Raw genomic sequence first — 21,247 nt, 5'->3', positions numbered from 1 at the left:
TAAACACTGAAAGAAAAACTGGTCTCATCAGCTATTTCCAGCAAATTATGCATAACTCTGACTAAGAAATTTAGCTTAGGTTTTTGTACGTTGTAAGTTTACTTTTGCAACCATAGGCAAGGCAGAGTAGGGGTCAACTGTTGTCCTGAGAATCAGGAAGTGATAGGAAAAGGGAGGAAGAAGCTGGGGTCCCGTCATCCTTTGCAAGGGCACAAGCCCTCCTGCTGGGCACTTCTTATGGGTTCCATCATCTTCCTAAAGCACCACATGGAGGCCAAGTCTTCACCAGATGGTCCTTTGGGGGCGGGGCACTTAAGATGCAAACTAGAGCATTCTATAATGTTTCATGGTGAGTACAACAGCTCTCCCACTAGAAATGCACAGACACTCCCAATCTCTCTGTGTCCTCACCGACTCTGGCAATTTTTTAGGTTGGGTTTTTATTTTGTTGTTTTTGTTTCTTTTTAGACAGAGTCCCATTGCGTAGCCCAGGTTGGCCTTGAACTTACTTCCTCACCAAGACTTCTCTTAATTGTGACAATCATCCTGATCCTGCTGCCCAAGCACTGGGATGACAGACACAAGCCACAGAATTCAGCTTCTATTTTTTCTGATGGTATCCACATCAAAGGGTGCACCTTGGTGACATGTATGACTATACACATACAGATGTTAATGATTTTATTTTCTTTCATTTTCTTTCTCCTCCTTTGAGTGGCTCAGTACGTAAAGGACTTGCACAGCTTACCCCCTGAGCTCAAACCCCGGAACACATGTAGAGACGGATAGAAAGGAGAGAACCAGGACAAAGTTCTCTGAGCAACTTGTAGTGAGGTCTAAGTGTGACATGATTTGACTGTCACTGTGTAGTCTCAGGATCTTTAACAGTGTCCGACAAACAGTAGGCTTCCAAAAAACATAATTCGGTCACCCCCAAAATACTACAGCTTAGCCGGGCAGTGGTGGCGCACGCCTTTAATCCCAGCACTTGGGAGGCAGAGGCAGGTGGATTTCTGAGTTCGAGGCCAGCCTGGTCTATAGAGTGAGCTCCAGGACAGCCAGGCTTACACAGAGAAACCCTGTCTCAAAAAACCAAAAAAAAAAAAAAACACTACAGCTTAAATATTTCTGCATTAGCATTACTATTTAATTTAAAAAATAATAGTTACTATAAGAATACTATATTTACCGCCTCTAAGTTGAGTAGAAGTTTTACAGTTTACAATAAGGCAGCTTCTTCAATAATTGCATTAAAAAATTTACACATAGGGGTAGTAAGATGACTTGGGGTGTAAGAATGCATGACATCAAGCCCAATGGCCTGTTCGATTTCCAGAACCCACATGGTAGACAGAAAGAACTGATGCCCACAGATTGTACCCTGTCCTTCACACGTGCACCTAACATATATGTACACACACACAACCATACACAGAAATAATTTATTTTTATTTTAATTTTTTTTAATGACAAGGTCTTATCATGTAGCCTTTGCTGACTTGGAACTCATACAGATCCATCTGCCTCTTTAGTGCTGGGATGAAAAGCATGTACTACTACATATGGCTAAGAAATGGAATTTTTTGTTGTTGGTTGGTTGGTTGTTTTGTTTTGTTTTTAACAATTAAGTCAACTTATTAAAATAGTTGACTTAGGCATCTGCAATGGTGACTTTAACCTCCACTCCTGTCTCAAAACTGTTGGAAGAAACCTGCTTAACAATCTCAAAGGACTGTGACAGTCAATGAGTTTGTGGATTCTCATATAGAAATGAGCCCATGTCTTAGAACCTTCAGCACGAGGTGTTTTTCTTGTACTGATTCTCAATGTCTTGGTCGGCATGCACACTGGTCCTCACTCTTGGATTCTTTTCCTTTGTGCTTCTGATTAAATCAGTGCACATCCTCTCCAGTGACACTTCATGTTGCGGCTTGTGGGCGTGATCCAAATTCGGTGAATTACCACCTCAAGTTCCACTGGCGTCTTTCCAGTATCTTTAAAAGCCTTGATTATGGCGTGGCTTCCTGGTAAACTTGTTTTTCATTAGGAAGGTGAGTCAGAATGGGAGCAGGCTGAACAGAGCTCCACTGTACCCACCACCACATCTCAGAAAAGGGGGTCGGTTGGCATTAAAGACAGGGTCTCCCTGTGTAGCATTGGCTGTCCTGGAATTTTCTCTGTTGACTAAGCTGGCCTGGAACTTACAGAGATCTGCCTCTCAAGTGTCACCACTGTCCAGCAACAAATGAAATTTTAAAATAAAAAAAATTACAGCTAGACACATTTTTGTAATAAATATATCATATCCACTGAAGAATAAATGTCTTTCAAGCACCTTCAAAGCAGCTGTCAAGGACGATGTTGTGTTTGTTTCTAAGGTCACCTGTGTCCCTCACTGTCAGATGCTCTAAAGAAACACTCAAAGCAATCTTTTCTTTTAGGTGGAAAAGCTTTGATCACCATGACAACACTAACCAGGATGTTTCTATCAAGCCCTTGTGGCAACAGCTAACAGAAACTGAAAATTGCTTTTCCTTCCGTTGAGCTAGGTAAACTGAATAAAGACTCAGTCTTTCAATATAACAGGGGCAAGAGGCATGGTTATAATAAGTTGATTCCAGGGTTACAAGTCTTAATATTCAATTATGTTCTCTGTAGGTACAAAGGCTGTTGAGGGTTGGATCACTAAGCCTTTCTCTAATGTTCCCCAACAAAACTCAGTTTCTGATTTTTCTAGAAGTGGAAGGTCACAGGAACCAATTCTACCAACAAGATAGGAGAAAGTATTTGCAAGATGACTTCTAGGCAAACTTACTCCCTGGGCAGAGATGTGAACATGGAAGACTTTATTTATCTGTATGTGTATATGCATGACAGAGATGTGGGGTTCCTGTCACACATATGTAGAGGTCAGAGGACAAGACTGTAGAGCTAATTTGCTTTTCTACTTTTTTGAGGGAGTGAGGGTTGAGACAGGGTTACATTATGTAGCCCTGGCTGTCCTGGAACTCACTCTGTAGAGCAGGCTGGCCTTGAATTCATAGAGATGTGCCTGCCTCTGTCTCCAAAGTGCTGGGATCAAAGGCATGTACTACCACCACCAGCTGGTTGCTGTCTCCATTTTTATGTAGGCTTCAGAGACTTAACTCAGATTCAGATTGCCAGCCTTATGCAAAAGCACCTTTCCCCTCTAAGTCATCTCTCTGCCCCAGAGAAAGACCTTTGAGGAAGAGTGAACCCCAGGGTCTCACACATAGCAAAGTATCTACTGAGGACTGGAAATGTAGCTCACTTGGCAGTGTTCGTCTAGCATACAGGAAGCAACACATAAACCAGAAACTGTAGCTCATGCCTGTAATCCTAGCACTCTGGAGAATTGGAGGTTCAAGGACATTCTCAGCTACATAGCAAGTTTGAAGCCATCCTGAACTACAAAGGGATACTATCTCAAAACCTACAGGGAAGGACAGCATGCTCTAGCACTGAGCTGCACCCCAAAGTGGTGAAAAAGAGCTTTGGACCACCACTCCTTGCTTTCTGCTCTGGGACTCATTGCAAGCAGACAAGATGCTTGGAAAGGAGGCATAGTCTTGTGACATAGCTATCAGCTAAGGGTTGCAATGTAGAAAGATTAGGGTTGCTTGCATCACCAGGGAGCTACTGAATCAACTCTCTGGGGCATAAGCAGGAAAGCCCTAAAATTTAAGGCCAATTAGTAGAAACCTTGAATATTATGTGTATGCAAGTATACAACAGGCACTTGTATGTATGGATCTGCAGATCTTTGTTTTAGTAAAATTAACAGAGAGATATGAGTTGCTGTCAAACAGTTAGGAGGCAGAAGCAAGGTTATGTTAAAAGAGAAATGAAGATACACCAACAAAGGATACATCACAACTATATTGTGGTCTTTACCAGAGCCAGCCCTGTCAGCCTGGAGGAAATTTAGAATATTATACCAAATCCTGAAGCTCTATGGAAAGGCTCAAATGGTGTGACTGCAAAACCAGAAAATGTAATACAGTGGAGCATTTTATGAGTTTACTTTCATGGATTCAATCTGCGAGGGCTAAAAATTGGCCTTTGATAGAAACACTTAGGTATGGAAAACTCCCTTTCTCAAGTTTCTGCTTCCCTTCCAAGAGGAGAGCCCTACCTACTTCAGAGATCAGTGTAGAGACCCTGGGTTTGTATGGGCATGATCCCAGGTGACTCACTGACCCAAAACCCCGCTTTTGACATCTTTCCTGTTAACGTTAGGCTTGTGGTGCCATTCCCACCACACCCGCCTCCGAGTTGTAACCCAATCAGCCTGTCGCCCTCACTTCAGGACTCCTGACTCCTCTATTCCCCTCTCCTTAAGCTCACAGCCTTTCTCCCTTGCTCTCAATAATAGTGCCTTCTTAGGGGCAGCCAATTGTGTCTGCTTCAGGACAACTCAAATCTATCATCTTCATCATGATGGCACACTCCCGGAGTTATAAGTTGTTTTCCATCTTCAGTCCCACTCTCACCTCAGCATCCTTCCTCCCTCTTATCTTGTACCACCCCAGAGCTTGGCCTTGGAATATGGGCTCCTGCTTTCTCTGAAGCAGGAAGTGGGTAGAGGGGGCCAGTAGATACTGGTAGGGGGAACCTGGGTGCGAGCCATTCCTAAATACTGACATATCCAATAGCACATTAAAATAAATGCATTACAAATAATGGTGATATCCTCTGTCCTCTACCAAGAACAAGTTCTTCTGTGCACAATAGCTTTTGTAATTTGTCAGCACAATCTCTAGGCAACCAAGACCTGAGTGATGTAGTCCACAAATAGAGTGCTTGGAAATACCTTTGTTCTCATAAGTACATTATAAAATCAACACTGCGTTTTCTGTGCAGTCCGCAGAAGTGACTGTATTACCAATTTGGAAGCTTAAACTGCTCATGGAGCACCTGTCATCATCCGTCACGTCAGGCACCTGGTGTAGAAAGGTTTCTGTTCTCAGCACCCAACAGAGCAATTAAGGAAGCACACATCTGATTTCATTAAGCAGGAATGACACGATCAGACCCCGGTGTATAGAGGAAGGCTTGTAAAGGGATACAGTGAGCAGAGTGAAGCCAACTGGGAAATACTACAGCCTGGCTGGAAATGGTATGATGCAGGCTGAACCTGGACAGGGATAGTGAGAGGAAGCAAGAAAGAAATCAAAGGTAGTTCAAGGGTTCCTTCTCAGAAAGAGGACTGCCGGGAGGGTACTGCCCAAGATAGGTACCACCCCAGAGGACAGCTGGAGCGGACTGCAGAGAGAGAGAGCTATGGGGCCAAGTCCAGTCTGCAGGACCTGATGGGTAAGCGTGCAGATAAAAACCTGGATTAAAAAGAGGAGGTGCCACTGAAGGGACAGTAGCCTGTCATGATAACAGAAGTTTGCAAGTATGAGTGACTGGTCTGAGGAAAAGTATAAATATATGAGAGGAAAAATCTAAGATAAAAAGCAGGATCGTGAAAGACACTAACTGTGGTAACGGGGGTGAGTGACTATGCGGCAGGAGAAACACTGGTAGGAAAACCATGAACCAGCCATAGTGACAAACACACTGCTTATGTTCTGTCCCCTCTCCTACAACCTTGACAAGTTCCCTCCTGGTTTTAATCATGCTTCAAGCCCTCGGTGGTCTTTGGGCTCCAGCCTGGTGACTTCTGAATTCACCAAGCCAACAAAGGTCCCCACTGTATCGGATCATAAAACTCCACCACTGAGATGATCCCGCTGTAGCCTTTGGCTGAATTTCCAACTGTTGAGAGTATTTGTGTCTGTTTCCAGGCTTCAGCATGACAGCTGCCATAAGGTGGTGGTGTTCCATGTGCTATTTAAGGGTGCAGGCTTCCGTGTCTAACACATGTGGGTGTGGAGCCCTTATTCTCCCATTCCGTGTCTTTGATCTTGAGAAATCTGCTAAGTCTGAGTCTCTTTTTTATTTTTTCTTTTTTCTTTTCTTTTTCTTTTTCTTTCTCCCTTGCTAGGGATCAAACCCATGTACAACAAGACAAGTGTTCTAATGGAGAGCTACATCATCAGGAACTTACTACTTTTTTTGAAATAGGATCTTACTATGTAGTCTAGGCTGTCCTCAAATGTAAAATCAATCTGCCTCTCTCTAAAGAGCTGGAATGACAGGTATGAACAGACAGTCCTGGCTTTCCTAGTTCTATTTTGTTTTATATTGTTTTTCATATATTTGTCTGTGGGTCGGTCAGTCGGTCGGTTGGTTGGTTTTTGTCTGTTTCACTTTGTTTCTGAGACAAGTAGCCCTGGCTGTCCCAAAACTTGCTCCCAGGCTGGCCTTGAATTCAGAGATCAACCTGTCTCTACCTCCAGAATGTTGATACTATAAGTGTGTGCCACCAGGCCAACCCAGCCCTTGATTTGTTTTTTAGACAGACACTTGTTCAGACAGGACTTGAACTGCTGGCAATCCTAGAGATCAGCCTCCCAAGTGCTGGGATTCCAAGCATGCCCCACCGCCCTTGACCTCTTTATCTCTGACCTGTGGTCGTTATCGTGCCTGAGAGTGAGGAGATAGCACACTGGAGGAGCTAGCCACAGAGGCTCAGACACAAGTCAGCTTAGGAAATTCGAGCATCCGGACTTAGAGAGAGCGGACATAATTGCTGCATGATGAATGGTGTCTACAGCCTGAACACACATCGATCTCATCTGAGTATGTGAATGATGCTCTCCAGTCTCAGTGGGAGCAGCTTCCAGAAATGAAAAGGGTTCACAAAACCAAAACTGCTAAAAAGCCTAGTAGGATTTAAGATGTTTGCAAACCGTTCAAGTGGGGCACCCCTCTGGCCATAACCAATGAGCTGGTTTAATCTTGCTGTCAGGTGGAGCTTCGGCCCAGTCTCTATAAGCAAAGAAGCGCAGTGGATGAGGGCAAAAAGGAAAGGTCTGCTGAGCAAAGGCCCAGCATATGAAGGAAAGCACGCAGCACAGTTAGCATTGTGAAGTGTGTATGATGTTAGAGATGTACGTGCTTATACTCAGGGGTTTTTTTTTTTAAGATTTATTTATTTTACATATGTGAGTACACTGTAGTTGTCTTCAGACACACCAGAATAGGGAAATTAGATCTCATTACAGATGGTTGTGAGCCACCATGTAGTTGCTGGGAAATTGAACTCAGGACCTCTAAAAGAGCCGTCAGTGCTCTTGACCACTGAGCCATCTCTCCAGCCCCATTTATACTGTTTTAATAAGGATTTATTCTACTCTTATTTCTCTATGTGTGTATCTGTATGTGTATGGCATGTATATGGAGTTGTGTCAGATGCCGAAAAAGGGGTATCCCCTGGAGCTAGAATGACAAGCTGTGTGAGACAGGCATGGGCTTTGAAAACCACACTTGAGTCCTCTGAAAGAACAGCGAGTGTTCATAACTGCTGAGCTGGCTCTCCAGTTCCATCACTTAGTTAGGTTTGAGAAGTCATCTTGCTACAGTGTTGCCCAGGCAGACGTGGGCTTGTAGATTCGAAGCATCCTCTCAGTTTTACTCTTTGAGTGTTGGAACTACAAGCCAGTCCCTGGGCCTGGAGCAGGTTTACAGTTGGAGGTAACACCACAAGATGCATTTACCATCTTCCCTCATGCCATGGCCACTCCATGGTGCAGTTGAATGCCCTCACCAGGAAACCATTTCCAGAAAGAGTTTTATGTAGCATGTTCAGAACCCAAATGAACGAAGGAGAAGTTACCTAATGATATGAACAGCAAAAGAGAAACTCAGTTTCCATTAAACCCCTAAAAAGATTTCAGTTTTATAAGCCCATCTTAAGACAAACTTGAGGCAAAAGGTCAGTCAAATCCAGCTCATACTGGATCATAGACTGCAGAAGAAAAATGATGATTCCTCTTCATAAGAGTTGAATAAAGGTTAATGGGTTTGAAAAATTGCATTTCCAGGAGTCTGGCTTCGAATGCCAAGTGCCTGGCAACAGGCCATCCGTTATATAGGAACACCGGAGATAAACAGCTTGTGGTTAAGATGCTGGGGAAGATTCCCAGCGATTTACTTCTTCTTTAGTGAAACATACAATTTTTTAAAAAAATCTTTTAATGGCTTTTAAAAAGGTTAGGATACCTTTAGTTAAGGGCTTTGTGAGGCTGGATCTTTCACACATTCCCCTTCCCCGCTGCCTTACATGGCTGCTCTGCCATAGAGCCGTCAGTGTTCCTCAGACCTCCCAATCTCTGACTCCAGGTTTGAGGACTATGGAGTTAGTACAAGCCTGGGCACATTAGTAAGACAGTGCCTCAGAAGAGAGATTCAAAGGACAACTAGAGATGTATTTCAGGACAAGGACTTGCATAGCACCATGAAGTCAGGTATTTAATCTTCAGTACGTCGTTGAAGGAAAAAAAGTGAACAAAACGGTTTGCAAGGATAATCAACAAAAACAAAGTAATTGTGGAAAATGCTGAAATAAAACTCATTACTTTCTATGCTAATTAAAAAAAAAAAAAAAACCTGTTCCGTCCTGCTCAGGTAAAACAAAAAAATGTTTGCTTAAATTCATTAAAAGAAAAAACAAGTTCCAGTAACCTACCTAGGTCAGAGAACTACTTCGAACTTTCTTCCTGCTGTGTGCCATGCACACATGCCATGCACAGGATCATGACAAGTCCCCTTCCAGCCTCTGGCTGGGACACTCTTTTGTCCTCCAGCCCTGAACTGGGGCATGTCCTCAGAGGAGCCGCTTCTAGTCCTCTCTCACAGAAGAGCTCCTAGTCTAAACCTTAACCCAGACAGTTTTGTTTGCAGCCTAAAAACAATCAATAAATGATTCGCAAAGCAATAGTTTAGAACATCTAAGCTGGGCAGTGGTGACTCACACCTTTAACTCCAGCACTCAGTGGACAAAGGCTAGAGGATTTCTGGGTTCAAGGCCAGCCTGGACAACAAAGCAAGTTCCAGGACAGCCAGGGCTACACAGAGAAACTGTGTCTCAAAAAGCAAAGCAAAACAAAACAAACAACAAAAACTCTATATACTTATTCTCAACCCCAGCTATAGCTTGACAGCCATCAAGGCCAAGTACTTATGTTCAAGACAAAAGAATATGAGAAGCCCCAGGTTCAATCCTCATCATAGCAAGTAATAAATAAATAGAATTTACGAAGAGGCTGGTTAGACTCACGTTATTGTCAGCTTACTGTCAAGCAGTTATGTAACGTGAGGTTTTCATAGAAAATTGACAGAAGTAAAATACCTCAGAAATAAAAGGATAATCCCACACTTTAAATGTAATCACGTGGACACAAATAGGATTAACGAATAGGGCTGGTGATGTAGTCAAGTGGTAAAATACTGACATAGTTTGCATGAAGCCACGGGTTCAATTCCTAACACTGAGAAACAAAAAAAGAAGAAAAAAAAGACTGACATAAAAATAATTATAAATGATAATGACCCTAAGACAAGGAAGTTTACAAACCTCAGCAAAGGCATTGCTGGGAAATAACAAAATGGAATTTGAGTCTTCCTAATGAAAAGGCACAGAACTTTGTGACCGAATCCATTCTATTATGGCTTCGTTATTCCCTATTAATTCTCTTATTAGCATCATAAAAGTTCTGAATTGAAAACATCTTCCCAAGCAATGTTATGAAAAGATAGCTGGGGGGCTGAAGAGATGACTCTGAGGTTAAGGGCACTAGCTGCTCATCCAGTGGACCCCAGTTCCTTTCCCAGCATCCACACAGCACTCACAACCATTTGTAAATCCAGTAACAGTTCTTCCAATGCCCAGTCCTGGGCTCTGGGAGACATACACACATACACACACACACACACACACACACACACACACACATACACACACACATACACACATACACACACATACATACATACATACATACATACATACATACATGTTGTGTGTGGATATACACGGAGGCAAAACTCATATACACATTAAAAATGAAACAAAATAAATTTAAAAGGAAAAACCTACTTGGAGCTAATCAGATGGCTCTGTGGATACTCAATAGATGCTCACAGGGCCCCACCATGCAAGCTGACAGACAGCCTGAGTTCAGTCCTGAGAACCTGACAGGAGAGAGAACAACCACTCCACAAAGTTGTCTTCTGACATAATTTTAGTTTTAGAACTTGAACTCAGTGGTTAGCACTCTGTTATAACCCCCAGACAAGCAGGCAACAATAAAAAGGAAACAAAGAATTAGCAAAGTGTAATAAAGCATAACTGGGAATTGTTTACAAAAGGTCAAAAGTCAGTATTGCGTTGACCATCTTGAGTTTTCGACATTGTGGAACTCAGGAGGGATGTAGAAGCCTTTTATGGAAAAATGGTGTGCCCAGGAATTATCCATCTCGTGATTCTTTCAAAGACTTATCTGTACTCTATCCGTACACACTGTTCTTTTTATTTTTATTTTTTTATTTTGTTGTTTTGTTTTGAGACAAGATCTCACTTTGTAGACCAGGCTGATCTTGAACTCAGGGATATCTACCTGCTTCTGCCTCCTGAGTGCCGGGATTAAAACGATCACACCCAGCTTGAGAATACATTTTTATTTCAAAAGCACAATCTAAAGCAGTGGTTCTCAACCTGTGGGTTGCAACCCTTTAGGGATTGACTGCCCCTTTCACAGGGGTCACCTAAGACCACCAGAAATATTAGATATTATGTTGTAATTCATAACAATAGCAAAATTACAGTTATGAAGTAGCAATGGAATAATTCTTATGGTGGGGTCACCACAACATGAGGAACTGTATTAAAGGGCTGAAGTGTTAGGAAGGTTGAGAGACCCTGAACTAGAGGATTGTAGAGGCTGAAATTGGAGTAGTTTACTCTTCCCATACAAAAATGTGTGAACATTCCTCAATAACTTCTTCAACTTAAAAAAGCACAGAAAGGTGGGTGTGACTATACATGCCTTCAGTCTCAGGACTTGGGAGGCAGAGGCAGGCAGATCCCTGAGTTCAAGTCCAACCTGGTCTACAGAGTGAATTCTAGGATAGCCAGGGTCACACAGAAAAACCTTGTCTCAAAACACCAAAATAAACAAATAAAAACACAATAATATTATTTTAAAACTTGTAGTATAGTGAATGACAGTTGGCTAACCAAAACATAAGAATCAGGAGATTCAAGTAAAAACCTATATTTTTTTTAATTTCACAACATAAACATGTATGTATCTATCACCTATGTATCTATCTATTATCTATCTATCCATTATTTTGGAGACAAGGAGGTCTCTTGTATTCCAGGCTGGTACTCAACAAGATGTTCTCAAGGATGACTTTAAATTTTTTTAGATATTTATTTTTATTACATGTGATTTAGTGTTTTTCCTGCACTTGTGTCTGTGTGAGGGTGTAGGGTCCCTGGAACTGGAGTTAATGACAGTGGTAAGCTGCCAGTGGGGTGCTAGGAATTGAACCCGGATCTTCTGGAAGAGCATCCAGTGTTCTTATCCACTAAGTGGCCTCTCTACCTTTGACTTTAAACTGTTGATCCTCCTGCCTCCACCTCGAAAATGCTGGTATTACAGGTATTTATGCTACCATTCCTGGTTTAAGTGCTAGCAATGGAAGCCAGGGCTCTAGGCATACCAGGCAAGTACTCTACCTACTGAGCTATATTTCCAGCCTGCAATGTTTTACTATTGCTAAGTCTTTATTACAATTCTATATCATCCAAATTTTTATGTGTTTGCTTTCTTGCTTTGTTTTGAATCTTTGACACACTGTATGATGGGTATAGGTAAGCAGTTCACTATTGAACTACAAGCTTAATTCTATTTTGTTTAATAGTTGATCCCTGAGATTAATTATTAGATTACAAAATGAATGCTCATGATTTACTGAGACTTACTCAGACAGCAACAGGGGAATCTAACAATCTAATGCTGCCTTGTGTCTATCACCCAGGAGAATATCTGTCTCTCCTCCTGTTGTCCTTAGGAAAGTGAAGAAGTGAATATTTATTGAGTATTTATTATATAACAATAAAAAGAGTATTTACAAGGAACAGGCATTAAACTAAATACAAAGATATATTATTTAAACCTTAAAAATTGTATTCACTGTACCAGTATGACCTCTACTTCCAAAGTGCAGTTAGACACAGATAGGCTATGTAGCTTCCCTAAAGTTACAAAACTATTAAGTAATGAAGCCGGATTTGACACAAGATGTGTGCATACTACAGCCTTTGCTAGCAGTCTCTAAACCCAACAAATGGTCATCATTGGGTTTCAGGGTATATATACTGGCTTCACAAGCTGCCCACTACACACAGGCCCAAGGGAAAGGCTTACCACACCTTTGAGATCAGTTTGACAGGAATTCCATGTCCTGAATCCCAGGGAACAGTTGAGAAGAGATGATGTGTGAGTGTTTCTCCTCACACTCTTCACTCAGTAGGAAAGGGTGTGGTCAGAGAAGACCCACAGTAGGTACAAAGTCTATTGACCTTAAGGGTGGTACAGCCTAACACTGTCAGAAACTTACAAGCAGATCCACATCCAGGATCTCTGACCTCTTAAGGAGTTGGCACAAATCAAGTGTAGTGCTGGATACAGTGATTCATGAAGATGTGACAAATTACCTCCTATAAAATAATTTTTGACTAATTCTTGACACAATGACAAATACCAGGCTGAGTCTGGTTTGACACTTACTTTCTGTGAACTTAGCACCCACTCTCTGTAGTGGGGCATACTTTCAAAGAAGGCTCACACACCATCCCACACTCTGTTCTTAATGATGGGATGTTACTCTCCAGCTCTGGTGTATATCAAATGCTCATCTCTGGATCCTTCTCCTTGAATCTAGGTGAACCTGGACCACTTTGTCCAACAGAATACAACCTAGGGGCCTTAGGTGGTTCCAGAGCTGTATCACAAAGATGCTTTTCACTTCTGCAAAAATGGTCCAGAACTCTTACACTTCAGACTCTGTCACCATGCCATGGAAGCTATGTGTCAAGGTAGAGAAGATTCACCCAGTGCATGCAGGGAGGAGCTGGATGGGAGCTGGTCTGATTCCTGGTCATGGTTATAGAAAACTGAATAAAACAGGGATGAATGAGTCTGGAGCTAAAGTCTGTATTGAAAAGACTAATATTTTACTCATCATGGGTTTGTAAAATTCATTTTTACTTAGAGACACTGCATTATAATACTATTTACCTCGGTTACTGACTTTTTCATCCTCGGGCCTGGTACTGATGGTTAGCCATCCTATTGCTCTTGGAGATAATAGAGGATGCTCCTGCCACCCAGCAGACTGGGTCTGAGTCTTGACTCTTGTCATTTGCTTGCATGACATAAGCCGATGATTTAATCTAGCTGTACCTTCTTCACCCCATCAGTAAAGGGGATAATCATTGTAGCTGCAGTTTCCATCAGCAGTGGTTAAACTGGTTAGTCACAGGAAGTGCTCAGAACAGTACCACTGTGTGGCTGGTGCTTAGTCAGGGTCAGGTTCATTGTGGTAATGGTTATCCCTCCTTTCCTGCAGTGTCTACGGCTTGACTGTGACCCTATCCAGCACTAGATATGTGACAAGTGTCTGCTTGGGTGATTCCTGCTCCTGCTGAGGAGTCATCTAGCTGATTTCCTCAGTCTAACCAAGCTGCAGGTTAATGAGAAAATGCATGACTGCTGCTATATGATGCTCCTATATCTGCAATGATTAGATATGCAGGAATTGATCTAGGAAACTACTTATAAATCCCTCAAACAAAAGTTACAGCAATGGGCTACTGAACTCAAGGCTCCCATATATCACTGGACATAGGCAATTAGTTCCTGGATATATCATAATCTGACCATATGATAACTACTTATAAAACCATAGAATGCTAATCTTCATAGTTCACAGTGAATGAAGACTAAAGTCCCCCTTTATTTCACATTAGTATTTGACAAAACTGACTTGGAAATTTTTTTTCTTTTTCAAGCTCCCAACATGCCATTTTTATATTGTATAAAACACTCTATAATTTTTTTAGTTACTTTTTAACATCTTAGGACATTTAGTACTGTGTATGCAGTTTGTTGTTTTAGTCTTTTATAGAACAATACTAATCACTTTTGTGTTTTGTTTGTCTGTTGTTCTTTTGTTTGTTTTGTTTTCCAAGACAAGGTTTCTCTGTGTAGCCCTCTCTGTCCTGGAACTAGCTCTGTAGATCAGGCAGGCCTCAAACATAGAGATCTACTTGCCTCTGCCTCCAGAGTGCTGGGATTAAAAGCTTGCTTTCCTACTGCCTGGTTTGAAGTTTCTTATTAGGATAAACATGTACCTACAATATTGTACTGAGGGTTACTATTGCTGTGACGAACACCATGACTAAAAGCAACTTGGGGAGGATAGGATTTATTTGGTTTACACTTCTACATCTTAGTCCATCACTGTAGGAAGTCAGGGCAGGAACTCAAACAGGGCAGGAACCTGATGCAGGAGCTGCTGCAGAGGTCATGGAGGAGTGCTGCTTACTGGCTTGCTCCTTATGGCTTATTCAGTTTGCTTTCTTATTGAACCTGAGCTACCAGCCTCCCGCCCACCTTGGACTGAGCCCTCCTCTATCAATCAATAATTAAGAAAATGTCCTACAGGCTTGCCTACAACCCAATCTAATGGAGGCATTTTCTTAATTGAGGTTCCTTCCTCTCAAATAACTTTAGCTTGTGTCAAGCTGATATAAAACTATCCAGCACACATATAATTTAGCAGTCCTAGACAAATATTCCTAGACAAAAACATATCCAAGAAAAACACAATCTTATACTCACACAAAAACCTACATACAAATATTTAATAGCAACTTCATTCATAATTACCCTAACCTGGACACAACCCAAAATATTCATCTAGTGAATGGTCAGGAATGTTAGACCACACAATAGATACAGCTCAGCAACAGCAAGGAATAAAATGTTGACACACGCAATAACTTAGATGGGCTTTACAGGCTGAGTGGGAAAAAAAATCAATTTCAACTGGATGTAGTCCAGGTAATGCTACTTATCTGACATTCTGGGAAAGGAGAAATGTACGGTCTGGGGCTTGGGCTTGGGATAGAGCTCAGTGGCTGAGCCCTTGCCTAGCATATATCAGATCCTGTGTTTAGTGTCCAGCACTGAAGCAAACACACACACACCCACACACACACACACACACACACACATATATATGTATATATATATATTCATGAGGTATAGCCCTAGCAACTTGACAAGCCTGTACAATGAGTAGAATTAATAGAAGAAATAGGAAATCTTGACATTCAAAATATAAATATTTTAGGGTAAGGGAAGAACCTGTTCGAAAAGATCCCCCCTCCCCCCATTAGCTCAAATTATTCAACAGCTGACCTTTTTCAGGAGTGTGGAACAGATAGCAGAAAATAATAGGGTAGCCCCCAGGAGAAAGAAACTCTAAGTGAGCCAGTCTCTGCTTTCAGTACCCCGGACGCTGGAGAGATCCTCTTTTAGAGATCATAGGTGTGGAGAGAGAATTCTGATTATTTTCATTTGACAAATTTGAGTAATTTCACTTCTGCTTAAAACCCACAGTCAAGTCAAGGCAGCTCAACAGAGAATTCTGTGAGAATGATGCAGCAAGCCAGGATAGCCAAGAGGGCTGGAAGGAGCTTCTACAATAGCCATAGTATAGGGAGTCAGAATGAGAGCAAGACAGTAAACGGAGCCACCAAGACCCATTCTAAATCCCCAGGTTGAAACTCTCTGTCCGTGACCTTCAACACACAATGCTTTTCCTAAATTCATACCGTGTCATTTCAAAAACGGGAATAACAATATCTCCTTACCAGGATTACTGGGAGTACTACCAAGCTGAGTACCACGGCTGGCTTCTTGTAAACGTTTTATTACTGCCTCATGAGAGGTTTCTAAATTACCACAGGACACACAAAAAGAACACTTTTGTTTCCACGAATAAATGACAGCAATACCCAGAGCCCCTAGAAAACAACTGATCACCAAGGAAGCAAGGAAATCACATATAGTGGCACAAAGACTGAGATCATCTAATTGGTCTTCAAAGACCTACAGCATCAGTACCATAGAAGCCCCATAAGCCCACGGGGTCTCTTAGCATATATGGTATGCAAGAATGTTTTATTCAAGAATTAAGTTGGAAAGCTATCTTTTTTTTTTTTTTTTAGTTTTTCAAAACAACAGGATTTCTCTGTGTAGCCCTGGCTATCCTGAGACTCACTCTTTAGACCAGGCTGACTTCAAACTAAGAGATCTGCCTGCCTCTGTTTCATGAGTGCTGGAATTAAAGGCCTGACCTAAACTATCGTTTCTTAAGCCTTTTTTTTTTTTGTTTTGGTTTGGTTTGGTTTGGTTTGGTTTTTCGAGACAGGGTTTCTCTGTGTAGCTCTGGCTGTCCTGGAACTCACTCTGTAGACCAAGCTGGTCTCAAACTCAGAAATCCACCTGCCTCTGCCTCCCAAGTGCTGGGATTAAAGGCATGTGCCACCACCGCCCAGCTCTTAAGCCTTTTTTTTTTAACGACGTCAGAAAATGAATGAAAAATAAACATAAGGCTCATAATGTATATGTTCCTTGTCCTAAGTCTTTAGGAAGCTGAAGCAGAAAGATCACAAGTTCACAGCTAGCCTAGAAAACCAGATTCTATCTTAAAATCATGGGGGTGGGGGATGTTTAGACGCTAGTTAATAAAACACAGGGTTTGGGTTTGGTCATCTCATAAAATCAGGTGTGCTAACATGGTGACACATTCCTAGAATCCCAGCACTGGGAGTAGAGGCAGCAGGAAGAGAAACTCAAGATCATCTTCAGCTGGAAAGCAAGTGTGAAGCTGGCCTGGGATACAGGGGACTCGGTCTTAATAAAAAGCATGGGGTAGGGGTGGGAACGGAGTTCATTGATACAGTGTTGCTTAGCACAGCAAGGCCATGGTGTCAGTCCTCTGTACCAAGGAAATAAATACACACACAAAGAAACGCATGAGGGAACACAAGCTGACATGCAGGATATCTGTCTTCCTAGTCTGACTTATGAATTTGAAAGGAGCAAATAATACTTCTGGACTTTATTATGAAAATAAAATGAGAGGTTGCTTGTTTGAAGTTGTTGTTGGTGTGTGTGTGTGTGTGTGTGTGTGTGTGTGTGTGTATGTGTGTGTGTTTAAATGGAAAGTCTAAGCCTGAAAGCCAGAAGATATCCTCACTGGTTACACCTTAAGCACTCTCCTCCTTTTGTTACTGTTATTTTCTTATTGGCATGATAATATAGCATATTGATATGTTTTTTGGTTTTGGTTTTCTTTCTTCTAAGGGGCATTCAGTAAGGACAAAATGAAGTTGAAGGTCACTTTTCCTTGACTCTCATTTTTAAAAATGTACATTTTTAATCACTTCATACAAAGCTATGTAAGTATCAGATATTTCATGTTGTACCATGATATAAAAATCCTAAAGAAAAAAAAATTTCAATCCAAAGCCTCTCAATGGTTCAGCCAGTATAAGCATTCACTTTCCAGGCCTGGTGACTTAAGTTCAATCCTCACAATTGATTCTACACATGTTCACCATGGTCTGTAAACCACAACACTTACACTATGTGTATGCACAGGCATACACACACACACACACACACACACACACACACACATCAATAGTAACATAATCTCTTACTCCAAAAGATCAAGTTTCAAAAGCAGCATTTGCTAAAAGTCCAATAGTACATCAAATAGTTAAACAAGAGCATAAATATGACAAGTGATAAAAAATGAATTTAGTCATACACTAATAATTTTATAGCTATGCAAACATAGGTATTTAGTCAGCCTTGTTACTAGAGAAAGGATCAAAACAAAATACTGAAAAATATCCCTATTATTGAAATTTGAAGAGGACCCAATAGACAATTCAAAATTCCAATGAAGCCGGGCAGTGGTGGCACACACCTTTAATCCCAGCACTTGGGAGGCAGAGGCAGGCAGATTTCTGAGTTCAAGGCCAGCCTGGTCTACAGAGTGAGTTCCGGGACAGCCAGGGCTACACAGAGAAACCCTGTGTCGAAAAACAAACAAACAAACAAACAAACAAAAAAAAACCCTAAAATTCCAATGATGCTTTCATCATAAAATTTAAAAATCTGTATTTACTTATAAGAAATGGTTTTGACTTCTTCTTTCTTTTGTTTTTTCTTTTTGAGATAAGGTTTTGCTATCTAGCCCTAATTAACCTTGAGCTCAGGGCGATCTTCCTGACTTGTCCTCCTACAGGCTAGGGTCCCAGGTGTGTGTCCCCATCCCCTGCTTGTCTTCTTCATCTCCACACCTTAGGATACAAAACATTAGTTTGCATCCTGCTCGGTAAGTCCCCCCTGGAATCAGGAGCATCTGGAGTTCAAGTGCATCCTCGACTATATAGCAAGTTAGAGGCCACCGGGGCTCTGTGAAATGCTGTCTTCAACAAAATCAGGGAGAATGGAGTGGAGCTTGGGGAATATGCTCAAAATATGACCTAAGAGTTTCTCTAACTTAAAAAAGGAAAAAAATTTTAGGAATGAGTATATATTAAGTGAATTTCAACATAGTACATCTTTCTTTCTTTCTTTCTTTCTTTCTTTCTTCCTTCCTTCCTTCCTTCCTTCCTTTCTTTCTCTCTCTTTTTTTTTTCTTTGTGTAGAAAACCTTTCTAGCTATTCTCAAATTCGATTTGTAGGCCCTTAAACTCAGAGATCTACTTGCCTCTGCTTCCCGAGTGCTGGAATTAAAGTCAAGCACCATTGCTGGGCAACATCACATAATTTCATTCAAATTACTAATGAAATATACTAATTTACAAATTATATTTATTATATACTCCTCAGAACTTTTCTAAAATATTTTTATTTCTGAATTTTCATTATGTATTAAAACTATGATTAATGAGTTTATTGCCAAAAGCCATTTAATGTGCTTAATTACAATTCTGACTCCTTTGGACTTCTGTGTTTTTAATTATACTTTTCTCCTAACATGGTTCAGAAAGAGGAAGAAGGTTCATATTTTAAGCCAATTAAACCCAGAATCCACAGGAAAAAGAATAAAGGACATAGAGATACATGTCTCGGAAACTGTAACACAATTGCAACACAGAATGACTGGGACATATGACAGCTCATCACATAGTTGGATCATCCAGCTATATCTTCTGTTTTTCTGTTTCTAATTTGTATAGAATCACTTGCAAATAAACAGAGGAGATTCCTTTCTGCAGCCAGAGGTTTCAGTACTTCTGTTCTACCTGATTTGATAAGTCAGATAGAGGGCAATGACCAATCTAGGCAACCCATTTCTACATCCTATGCAAATTAATGCACCAATCATCGAAGAAGAGTCCTGGAAGGTCAAAAACCGAAACCCTGCACAGAGAACATCAGTTGGTAACTTCGGTGTTACACCATTATGTCATTTTACACAGCTTCCAAGGAGGTCTTCTCAGTAAAGTATCCACTTTACGAAACAGCAATGACCTTTCAGGCAAATTTTTCCAAGTAACTATTTTCATCCCTAGTATATCTAAGGTCAGTAAAAGTGTTCTAAATATAGAATAAGGCTTCACAGAAATGTTTGCCCATGCTTATATTGTATTTAAATTAGTATACTTAACATTTTACTTCCTAAATATTTGTATCTACGTGTCACATGTGCCTATTAACAAATTTAGCCAATACAGTTATAAAAATGATTTTTGCTTAGCATGCGATTTCTCTTACATGGCAACATCATTTTCATTCTTACATGCATAACTATTTCTAACCCAGATTTAATACCTGTTCTCACAATTCTGAAGGAAAAAAATGACTTCAAGTGCAATTTAATATATACTGTCATAAAACTAGAATCTTGGCCCCATAAGGGTTTCAAACCCTAACAATTCCTTTGGAAATAGACTGCCATAAAAGAAGTTCTCGTTAATTTTTAGGTATTGTATTTAAAGTCCCCATTAAAAGAGCATACCATAATACAATTCTACCTAGAGATATCAGGGGTCAAATGAGACAAAAATCTTGTTAAGTATTAACCAAATTTTACTATCACCCATTCATAAATTGTGTAGTTCTGTGTGTTCTTCAAACAGTTCTCACTGCTAGGAAAGACAGCATTCCCTTTGGTTGGGAATTACCTTTCTGCCCAGATAGTAACCATATATTTACTGTTTCTTTTTTTTTTTTTTTGGTTTTTCAAGACAGGGTTTCTCTGTGTAGTTCTGGCTGTCCTGGAACTCACTTGGTAGACCAGGCTGGCCTCGAACTCAGAAATCCGCCTGCCTCTGCCTCCCAAGTGCTGGGATTAAAGGCGTGCGCCACCACCGCCCGGCTATATTTACTGTTTCTAAATAGGAATCCAGTTCTGTTTGGTAAAGAAGGTCCTTCCTTCTCATTGGCAAATCACATCTCAGATTAATACATCACATCTGAGCAGGCAGGAGGACAATCTACCACTATGATGATCTAAGTGCTAAGTAAGGGTGGAGGTCCTGACTTTGGCATCAGCGGCAGGAGAAGAAGCCTGGACACGAAATCTCAGATCGCTAGTGAATGGAGTACTATGTTCCCACCCAACCCCCACCCCCATCAGCCCCCACCACACCTTATTTTTAGAAATAGGGTCTTACTATGTAGCCCCAGTTGTCCTGGAATTTCCTAGGTAAACCAGGCTGACCTCGAACTCACATGGACTTTCCAGCCGCAGCCTCTGGAGTATGTGGGCCGCCATGCTGGACCACTACTCCCTTTTAAAATTATTAACATATACATAACGTAGACAGAAAATAGGACTTATTCAAACAGCCAGACAAGTGGGCAAGCCCTTCTTGCGGTGCTAGAGTGCTGGGCAAACTGTGTGAGTAGAGGTGCAAAGTGAGTATGAACATCTTCCCTACAACCCACATGACTGCAATTTTGGGGGTAGCCGTGTTGAAAGTTGAAGTCCCTTCTCTCCTGTGGGTGAGAAGCCAACGTTTGCAGCCATCCCTGGCAAAGGTCCTAAGGGAACTCCATTCAGGGGTACAGCCCCATCCTAGCACCCTGAGTGGCTTCTAACGGTATAGCTCTCTCTGCAGTGGGTCATGTGACAGCTGGGTGTGTGCCTCCGTGCTGCGCAGAGAGATCAGTTTGCGGGTGTGCCTCAGTGTGTACCGACAGAAGTTACACGCCTGGTTTAGAAAGGC

The 21,247-nt window shown here is 41.3% G+C and overlaps 1 protein-coding gene and 1 pseudogene across 1 annotated transcript in view; both read right to left on the bottom strand.

The window, feature by feature from the left end:
• The window catches only part of Ank2 (ankyrin 2), a 567,056-nt gene that overhangs the window by 545,149 nt on the left and 660 nt on the right, over positions 1-21,247 (bottom strand). The window lies entirely within an intron of this gene.
• On the bottom strand, positions 1,652-20,793 carry LOC114614735 (annotated as a pseudogene).

This window comes from Grammomys surdaster, unplaced genomic scaffold, assembly GCF_004785775.1.
Source record: "Grammomys surdaster isolate TR1022 unplaced genomic scaffold, NIH_TR_1.0 126531, whole genome shotgun sequence".
Lineage (NCBI taxonomy): Eukaryota > Metazoa > Chordata > Mammalia > Rodentia > Muridae > Grammomys > Grammomys surdaster.
Note: the sequence above shows the minus strand (reverse complement) of the source record. Positions and strands in the feature narration are given on the sequence as shown.